The sequence below is a fragment of the Leptonychotes weddellii genome, chromosome 13 (genome assembly GCF_054177405.1).
Source record: "Leptonychotes weddellii isolate Sample4059 chromosome 13, ASM5417740v2, whole genome shotgun sequence".
NCBI lineage: Eukaryota > Metazoa > Chordata > Mammalia > Carnivora > Phocidae > Leptonychotes > Leptonychotes weddellii.
Genome location: NC_138381.1, coordinates 35,980,153 through 35,990,549, shown reverse-complemented (window position 1 = coordinate 35,990,549; position 10,397 = coordinate 35,980,153). Strand labels below are relative to the sequence as shown.

Genomic DNA, 10,397 nt, shown 5'->3' with positions numbered 1-10,397 from the left:
ACTGTCTCAGTGGGTATGCATAAATATTTTGTTAGATAGCCCACCAGGAATAATCATCTAGTAATTGAAAAAATACTTGCCAGGTACTTTTCTGTGTTCTAGAGTTGTGGTTGTGAATAAGAGGATAAGTTCCTTCCTCGCCCTTATTGAGCTTACATTCAGTCAGCAGAAATAGGCCATGAGCAAATGAACATAGAATAAAATATCGAAATATTAAGTGCTATGAAGAAAATAAAATAGGGTGACATGAGAGTGGGTGGCCAAGGGACACCTTCAGATTAGGAGATCTGAGAAGGCTGCTCTTAGGAAGGAACTTTTAATGTGATTGTTAAGTGGAAAGAAGGAGCTAGCTATAGGAAATTTGGGAGGAAATTTACATCTGGAAGAATTGAAAATTTCAAAGACCCCATCCTGAGAATGAGTAGCCAAGGATCTATAAATAGCCTGAGGCCACAGCAGAATGGAATGAGCTTGCAAGTGACATGAGGGGGAAGAGAGTGGATTATGCAGTCTGTAAAGCCAGTGCAAGAAGTGTGGATTTTATTCTGAATATGGTGTAAGTCACTGGATGATTTCACAATTTAATTATGATATATGTATATTAAAGTATGCACATCATAAGTAAATAGTTCAATGAATTACTTACAAACTGAATACATCTGCCAGATCAGGAAAGAAAACATTACTAACGTTCCCCAAACCCCCTTTATGTCCTCTTCCAGTCAGTACCTCCTACAGAGGATAACAACTCTCCTGATTTCTAACAGCATAGATTATATAATATATATATATATAATATTGTTGCAATATATATTATATTGTTGTTTATATAAACATATATAAATATATAAACATATAAACAATATATATTATATTGTTGTTTACATAAACAACAATAAAAAATCATATAGTATGTACTCTTTGGCTTCTTTTCCTCAAAATTATGCTTGCATAATTATTTAGGCATCCACCTAAAGATAGGACGTGGATAAAAAAGTGAATGAATCCTACTACTGAGCATTGGACTGCCCCAACCTTTGGCAATTGAACAGAATAAGTTGTCAATACAGGAGATATAGACTGTCCAGTGAGGGGGGAAAAAAATGAGACCACGGTATCATGACCAAGGCAAAAGATTCTTCAAGAAGGAGAATGGTCAACAGTGAACAAATATTTATGAGCCATTGAGCAAGATGAGACCAGATATATACTACTGGATTTGACATTATGGCAGTCATTGACAAGTGGTACTTCAAAGAAGAGAATGGGAAGTGATGAGGTAAAGACTGTATATGTAGAAGACTCATTCCAAAATTTTTAATAAAAATGAAGGGCTCTAGGGAATGTGGAATCAAAAGAGGGCTTCTGAGGTGGTAAGTACTACAACATGTTTGTATGATGATGGGAATAGTCCAGTGGAGAGGGAAAAAATCTGAAGATACAGAAGGATGGGAAAGTTGTATGGATGATGGCTATGAAAAGATGAAAGGGATGGCTTTAGAGCACAACTGAAGGGCCTTATTTATATCAGGAGCTGAAGTACTTCAATTTTAATAAGAAGGACAGCAACTGTGGAATAGATATAGGTAGGTTGGTGAATTTGGTTATGGACAAATGAGAGTTCTCATCTTTTATGAATGCCTCTTTTCCTACCACCCCTACCATCACTATGTAATCAATCTTATTGATTTTCTAAAAACAGAGTTGAAAACTTGTACCTCATTTTAATTTATATGTATACAATTTTTAGAGAGGTAGAAGCATTTTTTCCTATGTTTATTGGCCATCTGGATTTTTAAAACTTGCTGTATTTGTTGTTAGTTTGCTCATTTGAAAATACCTTTATGTTTTCATCACATAAACAATAATTTGCCTAGATTCAGCATTCTTGGGTGCCTTAATTTGTTCTGTACATTTATGTAGATATTTTTCTAACGGTTTTCTGTCATAAAACATTGACAATGTTAAGTCTGGGGTTAGTGTGATAATTTCCCTCTGTATCACTATGTTTCTTCTAAATAGATCCTTTCCGGAATTTTTTCTTTATCCTTGAAATTTAAAACTTGGTGAGGCATCACTAGAGATAAGACCCACAACCAGCCGGCTCTTTATTTGGGACAGCCCCAGGCCTTTCTCCCACACACATGTGCTACACTGCTGTTGGCGTACAAATGTAACAATGTTTTCAGATAAACTATCCACAGATAATCAAGAGGAATACCTCTAGTCCTTTCACCTCCAGGTAAGAAAGATCTCATCCAAGTTAGGGGAGATTGCTTTTAAGAAGCTCGGTTAAGCTGAGAGGGGGACTCACTATGATAGTCCTTACCTTGGCCCACATGCTTCCAATACAGGAAGATATTTGGGGAGGTGGTGTTCCCATAATTCCTTCCTTTGCCTACTGTCACATTGCAGTGCTCTTTTAAAAGAATGTGAGTTTCCATTTATCAGCACTTGGTATCCTTTGTATATTCTTTTCTACAACTCTGTTGTGTTTGGGAGAAATTCTACTTGTACAGTGTATTTGTCCGCCACCTACCCTTTCAGCAGTGATTATTATATTATTTCTTGGCACCTTGGTGCATGCATGCATGTGTATACATGTGTCTAAACCTACTCATGCTACCATATCTCCCAGAATCTCAAGCTCTTATTATCAAATTTCCACAGAAGGCTTTGCTTCCTTCTATATTCTTTTTTTTTTTTTTAAAGATTTTATTTATTTATTCAACAGAGAGAGACACAGCGAGAGAGGGAACACAAGCAGGGGGAGTAGGAGAGGGAGAAGCAGGCTTCCCGCTGAGCAGGGAGCCCGATGCGAGACTCGATCCCAGGACCCTGGGACCATGACCTGAGCCGAAGGCAGACGCTTAACGACTGAGCCACCCAGGCACCCCTCTATATTCTTTTTTTAAAAAGATTTATTTATTTATTTGAGAGCAAGAGCATGAGCAGGGGGAAGGGCAGAGAGCTAGGGAGAGACAGAGAATCTCCAGCAGACTCCCCGCTGAGTTCAGAGCCTGACATGGGGCTCCATCCCACAACTCTGGGATCCTCACCTGAGCCGAAATCAAGAGAAGGACGCTTCACCACCTGTGCCACCCAGGAGCCCCTTCCTTCTACATTCTTTGCTAAATGCTGCCTGCTTCTTGCAGCTGCTGCTCTCTCTCTCTCTCTGTTTTTTAACATGTATGGCCTGTATCTTCATCCTAATTTCTATTGCAGTCTCTGTGATTAGGTTCATCTGCATTGATAAATACATGTTCTTCAGTCTGAGGCAATGAGAGAGGAATTTTAAAGTCCGTTTAGTTGGAAAAAGAACTTTCCTGCTTGGATCTCTGACCACTGATGAGAAACATAAATGATCTGCTATTTCCTGTACAAAACCATAAAATCTCTCCATCAAAAAGTATTTCATTACTAGGCACTGCTTAATCATACACCTGGTGTCACAGATGTTACAAAGTCCTTATAATTGAAAGATCTTTGCATTTAAAGAGATATAATGATGCACAGGATGAATAATAGGTTGCGCAGGGTAGAAAAAAAGAATATAAGAGAAGCTGTGGAATAGCAGGAAGTCCATAAGCTTGAGCCCAAGGGACCTGGGTTTGAATCACAGCACTGTTTTCCACAGACAAGTAGTGTGGCCTTAAATTACAAAGCACCTATTATGGATTTTACTGTTCCTCTCCCTCCAAATTCATATGTTGAAGTCCTACCTCCAGGACCTCAGAATGTGACTGTAATTAGAGATAAGCTCTTTACAAAGATAATTTAGTTAAAACGAGGTCACTATTTAAGCCACCCAGTCTGTGGTATTTTGTTACAGTAGCTCTTAGTTTCCTAAGAAAAAATTAGAATATTCACCGTTGTCTCATAGAGTTTTTTAAAAAAGATTTATTTATTTATTTTAGAGAGAGAGAGAGAGAACATGACTGGGGGGAAGGGCAGAGGGAGAGGGAGACAAGCAGATTCCCTGCCAAGTGGGGAGCCTGACACTGGGCTTGATCCCAGGACCCTGAGATCATGACCTAAGCCGAAATCAAAAGGCAGACGCTCAACCGACAGAGCCACCAAGGTGCCCCTCCATAGAGTTTTTATAAATTAAATAAGAAGAATAGAATAATAATGAGAACATTATCGGTAACTATATTATTGTAGGTGCAGGCTTCAATGCGTTACACTTGAAATGCATAGCATGGTGGCAGCCACATAGGAGGTGTGCAGTAGGTTATTTTTATTTTCCCTTATTTATTGCAACAAAGAGATGCTCCAGTGAAAATATCCTCCAATGGAGAGATGCAAAGATAAAGGAATAAAGAAAGAAGGAAAAAAAGAGCGAGAGAGAAAGAGAGAGGAATCTCATAAAAGGGGGAAGAAACTAAAACACATTGTAAGGAAAAGAAGAGAAACATATCAAAGCATCCCTACAGCAGAGAGTAACAGACTCCAAAGTAGTAAGGGACCAATCAGTACCTAGTTCTCAGTGTGAACAGAGGAGAACCGTTTTCTTGTAAAGCACTTTTAAGGTATATTTGGCCAGAACTGTCACAAAGTGTCTAAGCTTTTATTTCTATGTGATCCTGTAGTTTGCATGGTGTCTGTGTTACAATTGTTTTAACAATATTAATAGTCAGAATGGAGAAAGGTTATCATGAAATCATACATAGTACTGTATTGACTGTTTTTTATTTCCTTTTTAGCTTTTTGAGTTACTGACACATTATTGCAGCAAAACATATGTAGGGTCAATTCATGCTGAATAGTTATTAGAAACCATGATAACAAAAGTCATTACACTGCAGTTCAGTTTTGACAGTAAAATTTCTGCAACATTATCACAAATCCTCATGCATTAGTGCAATGATCCTTACTATAGTTTCCTATTAGAATCAAAAGATTGCTGTAGCATGCTTGATACAAAAAGTCAAGCAGGCCAAATTCTTTTCTGCTTTTACAGATAACATTTTTGCTCTTTTTCTATGTACATCAATGCAGATAGTAGCTTTGTTTTATATACTTTTTCAATAACCTATGAGTACATTGCATATCTTTAAAATGAGGATTTTTTCCTTGAAAGACCACACAATTCTGATTACCAGCACCCAAGGAAATAATTTGAAAATGATTTTATATCTGACACAACTTCACAGAATTCTAAAACTATATTATTCACTCCATTATTTCTTTCCTCTTCTCGGGTAGCATATTGGCTTGTGTGTACATGTTTTTGTTTTTGTTTTTAAATTGGTGATTTACTATGATGGAATAGTATAAGATTTAAAAAAGGAATCTGTCATATTCAGGATTACTTTGATAGGAAAGCTATTTGAGTTACCCTTTAGCTGACAAAAGGAAAATGTTTTTAATGCCTATCTGCCCACAATATTTTTCCATAGTCATTTATTAACAAACACTTAAAGGGGTCAGATTGTACAGGTACATTAATTATATATTTTTGGTAGTGTTAATTTACTCAGGCCCATTTCAAGGAAACAAAAGAAATATAACTTGTGATCTAGTGCCTAGTGAATTAAGGAACCTCTGAAAATTGAGTAACTTCTTCTCTAGTTGGAAAATCAGGTTTACATAGGTGTACAAAGAATATGAATAAGTAGAACACATTCCACTATGTACAAAATATGTTCTCTGAAAATGTGGATGTAAATAAAATACTGTTTACTTGTGTCACAACTGAAGTGATTGTAGCTTGTCTGGAATTGCTTTAGAATTGCAAATGTGAAGATGCCAGATCCCATCAAATTAAAATACTGAGTGTCATCATGGTATGTGTTGTTTTTACTGTTGTCTTCTCCATCTGTGATTTTACAGACTTCTTCGTGAAGGTTCTAATAACATATTTCCTCTTTGGGTTATCTCTAGGTAATCTCCAGTTGTTACAGTATTGTGCATGGGCTCTTTTAATAAATGTATATGTTCTAACGGTGTTTTTTAGTATAAGATTTGGATGTAACTCTGACTAATCCATGAGTTACTGCCAAGTCTATCCCTCATACTTTCTCATGTATGTGTGTATACATAAGATTTTCTATTCTGTAACCCTCTGTCAGCTTTACCTAAACAATTAGGTGTTTGTCTGTTGCTCTATTCCTTCCAGCACCTGCGTACGTTTCTAAGTGATTATCATGATGTCGCTATTACCCTGTATTTCTGTCCTCTCTCTCCTTAATTCACACTATATTCTCAGGTCGCATAAACTATTTTATACCTATTATAGACTAGAAGCTCTCTCATAATAGTACAGCCACACCAAGATTTTGTATGAAGTAAGGGATATATGTTTATCTAAAGAATAATAACAATATCAATTGTCATATCTTCCATGTGCAAAATATATAGTTTGTGAAAAACTATTCTAGGTGCTTTTTATTTAAAATATATATTTATGTTCCATGGGGTTGTTGAATAAATAAAATTACATATAAAAGCTTGCAAAGTGCCTCATACATAGTTAGCGCTTCATAAATGTTAACTGTTATGATATACTTTTTACAATAATCCTTCTAGGGAGACATTAATATTTCCATTTTTTCAGAGGCTCAGAGGGATAAATAAGTTGTCCATAGATATTCCTTCCCACTTTCAATAAGAGTAAAACTCTGGAAAAAGAACAAAAATACCTAGAGAAAACATTTAGTATATGAATATGCATTTCCTATATTAATATTCACGTTAATAAATGATTATAAGATACAGCTCCGTAGATTTGGAGAAAGATGATTACAAGAGCATTTTTTCAAATGTTTATGTCATTGTGATGCATATGTGTAGTTCTAAACTAAAAAAATCATTGTACTGATAATCCCACAGAATTGCAAATCAATTGCAGTTCTAAGTCATACATTAGAGAAGCCTAAGTAGAAAATATACCTATTAAACTGATAAGAACAGATACTACACTTGATCATAGCCAAAAGGCCAAGGAGGTACATATTATAAACATTTTACTTGTTTTATTATAATTTTTTAACATGGTCTTTGGGTGATTAAAAATTACTATTTCATTTTATAGCTACACTATGGCATTTTTAAAGTCAGAGTTCTAAGTCTGTATGGATTCCAAAGAACATAACCTATTTATTTGAAAATATTCCAGTTTTTTCCTAGGGCTTTATAGGTAATATAAAGAATACTTTATTTACTTCTTTTTATAAAAATTATATGTAAGCAAAATTTCCTGACTGTATGATTTTATGACATTAAATTTTCTCAGTTTCTCTGTAGAATAATATTTTGCAAGGTTTAATCTACTAAATACGGTCAGTTGTAAACAGGTTTCCTAAGAAAGGGTTCCAGGGATCACAGGAAATTCAGGGTTAACAGAGTCAACAGTCTTCTTAAAATGGGATTTCTCAGAATCTTTAATATGCAAATGTGGCTTGGGATTTTAAAAGGGGGATATAGTATGCAGTGTGCCATATATATAGTTATATATGATAAATATATAATACATCTATCTCTGTCTCTATATCTGAATCTCTTTATATATATATTAGGGTTTCTTAACCTTAGCTCTATTGATATTTTAGGCTGGAAAATTTTTTGGTGTGTGTGTTTGGGGGGGGCGGATTTTCAGCAGTATCCCTGGCCTCTACCCATTAGATAGCAGAAACACCCCTCCAACATCCCCCCCAGGTGTGATAACCAAAAACGTCTCTAGGCGTTGCCAGGTACTCATATATCTTGAGATCACTTTTACTAGGATAGCAATTTACTGGAGAGAGGAAGTGCTCACACAGAGATGATAAGCATTCACAGGGCCTTTCGAGCAGATACAACACTTGAGCTCACCACAATAGCAATAGGAGGTGGCTATGAAATTATTACAGTAGTAGAGTACATAGTTAATTTTATGAAGTTATAATGTCATACTTCATCTTTTTGTTTGTCTACATTTCTCTAGGCTGCAAATTGTGCTATGTGTGGTCTGTAAATTTGTGTACATAAGTTTTGATAAATTTTAACTTTTTAGAATAGATTTGTGTATATTTTATGGGAGTAAATGATAAAATAGACTAGTATGTACATATATTTTATGGATTCATGACATACGTAGCTTCCTTAATTTTTATGATATTTTTAGGCTATATGGTTCATCTGTGAGTTTTTTCAAATTGTCACAAATCTCAAAAATTTTTTTCCATATATATATATATAAGTCTACGTGTAAGTAGTCCCATGCAGTTCAAACCAGTGTTGTTCAGTGGTCGACCATATATATAAAAATTTACTATGAGTGTCTTTGATATATTAGGGATCCCACCACACTCTAGAAACCACTTTTAAGCTTTCACTAACGTTAAAAAGCTGCTTATTGCTGTGCATCTCCACTAGATCACCTTCTCAAAATTACTTAAAAGATATATAAATCTAAAATGCACTCAAAACTGGTACTAGACTGAAGAACTGGTTTGATTTAGGCCAAGCTGACCTTTCTAAAGTATTAGCCAGAAATAAACATTTAAGTTTTGGTGGTCTTGTCAGAGTTTGGACAACAGAAGGGAGACGCATTGGGATAGAACAACAGATGATCAACTGTCTACTCCTGTCTAGGATCACAAAAGCTCTTCAGAGATCTCTTGAGAGTTCTTCAGGGAAAAGGCCCAGTAGAAATTTAATGCAAGCTCATCAGTCTATAAAGTGCAGCAACTCCTTTTGAACAAGTGTATGTGTGTGCATGTGTGCATGCGCGTGACAAAACTATTAAGGAGTTATGATTTTCCTAGCAAAGAAATGAATTTCCATCTACACTGAAACAAGCACTCAAAAATCACTACTTGAAGCCTACTTTTAATATATGCAAGATAACAAGCAATATAAAGTACTTATGAAAAAGAGAACTAAAACCGCTTTCACATTCCTTTAGAAAATAATTTTGTTTATTGCTAGAATTGACTTTGACTCCTCATCAAATCAATGTAAAGTGAGTATTACAGGAAACCCATGTTTAAAAACTGAAAAAGGGAAGAGAAAACATGCTAATGAAGTCTATGGATGAAGCAATCTTTTTGAGAATTTAAAATGGAAACGTCTATTGAGATCTAGGTGATACAGATTAGACAGCAAAAATTCATGATTCTTCCATTGGTGGAGTAAAGAGAGGATATTGTTGTGCTCTGATTCTATGCTCTAGTCTAGAAAAGAATCCCTTCATTTCTGGGAATCAGGATTCAGCATGGAAGCTGAGTTGAGGTGGCATATTCCTGTACCTTTAATTATATCAAAACAGTGGATGTCAGTACACTGGATGATTAATAATTTATTTGAATAACTGAATGAATGAATGAATGAATGAATTCTGTGAGACCCAGAAGTATCCCCTAGACCTCCAAAGTAGTCCTCTGATTTATGTCCCTACATGATTCCTTAATAAGCTCAGGTTGCTTAAAGAAGATGCTCCAATCTGAGCATATCCACTGCAGTTACTCTTACAACTTTTCAACTACTGGTCCACTCAAACCTTCGAAAAATATCACAGCACATGCTCATTTTACAGTTGGTTGGAGAGAATATTTGAACGTAAGTTAAGACAACTGTGTCCTAGGCCAACTTTTTTTCTAATTAACTGTGTATGTGGTAGATCACTGGGCCACTCTGGCCCTAAGGTTCCTCAGTTGTGAAATATTCTTTTATTTTACTTTTTATTTTTAATTTTTTTTGTGTGTGAAATGATCTTTTTTTAAATTTAATTTTATTATGTTATGTTAGTCTCCATACAGTACATCATTAGTTTTTGAGGTAGTGTTCCATGATTCATTGTTTTTGTATAACCCCCAGTGCTCCATGCAATACGTGCCCTCCTTAATACCCATTACCAGGCTAACCCATCCTCCCACTTCCCCTCCCCTCTAAAACTCTCAGTTTGTTTCTCAGAATCCATAGTCTCTCATGGTTCGTCTCCCCTGGATTTCCTCCCCTTCATTTTTCCCTTCCTTCTCCTAATGTCCTCCATGCTATTCCTTATGTTCCACAAATAAGCGAAACCATATGATAATTGACTGTCTCTGCTTGACTTATTTCACTTGGCATAAACTCCTCCAGTCCCATCCATGTTGTTGTAAAAGTTGGGTATTCATCCCTTCTGATGGCTGAGTAATATTCCATTGTATATATGGACCACATCTTTATCCATTGGTCTGTTGAAGGGCATCTCATCTCTTTCCACAGTTTGGCTATTGCGGACATTGCTGCTATGAAAATTGGGGTGCATATGGCCCTTCTTTTCACTACATCTGTGTCTTTGGGGTAAATACCCAGGAGTGCAATTGCTGGGTCATAGGGTAGCTCTATTTTTAATTTTTTGAGGAAACTCCACACTGTTTTCCAAAGTGGCTGTACCAACTTGCATTCCCACCAACAGTGTAAGAGGGTTC

At 35.9% G+C, this 10,397-nt stretch overlaps 1 protein-coding gene and 1 pseudogene across 1 annotated transcript in view; both read right to left on the bottom strand.

Moving 5' to 3' along the window:
- The window catches only part of CCDC178 (coiled-coil domain containing 178), a 346,874-nt gene that overhangs the window by 103,456 nt on the left and 233,021 nt on the right, over positions 1-10,397 (bottom strand). The window lies entirely within an intron of this gene.
- Positions 6,790-6,954, bottom strand: LOC115941272 (U2 spliceosomal RNA; annotated as a pseudogene).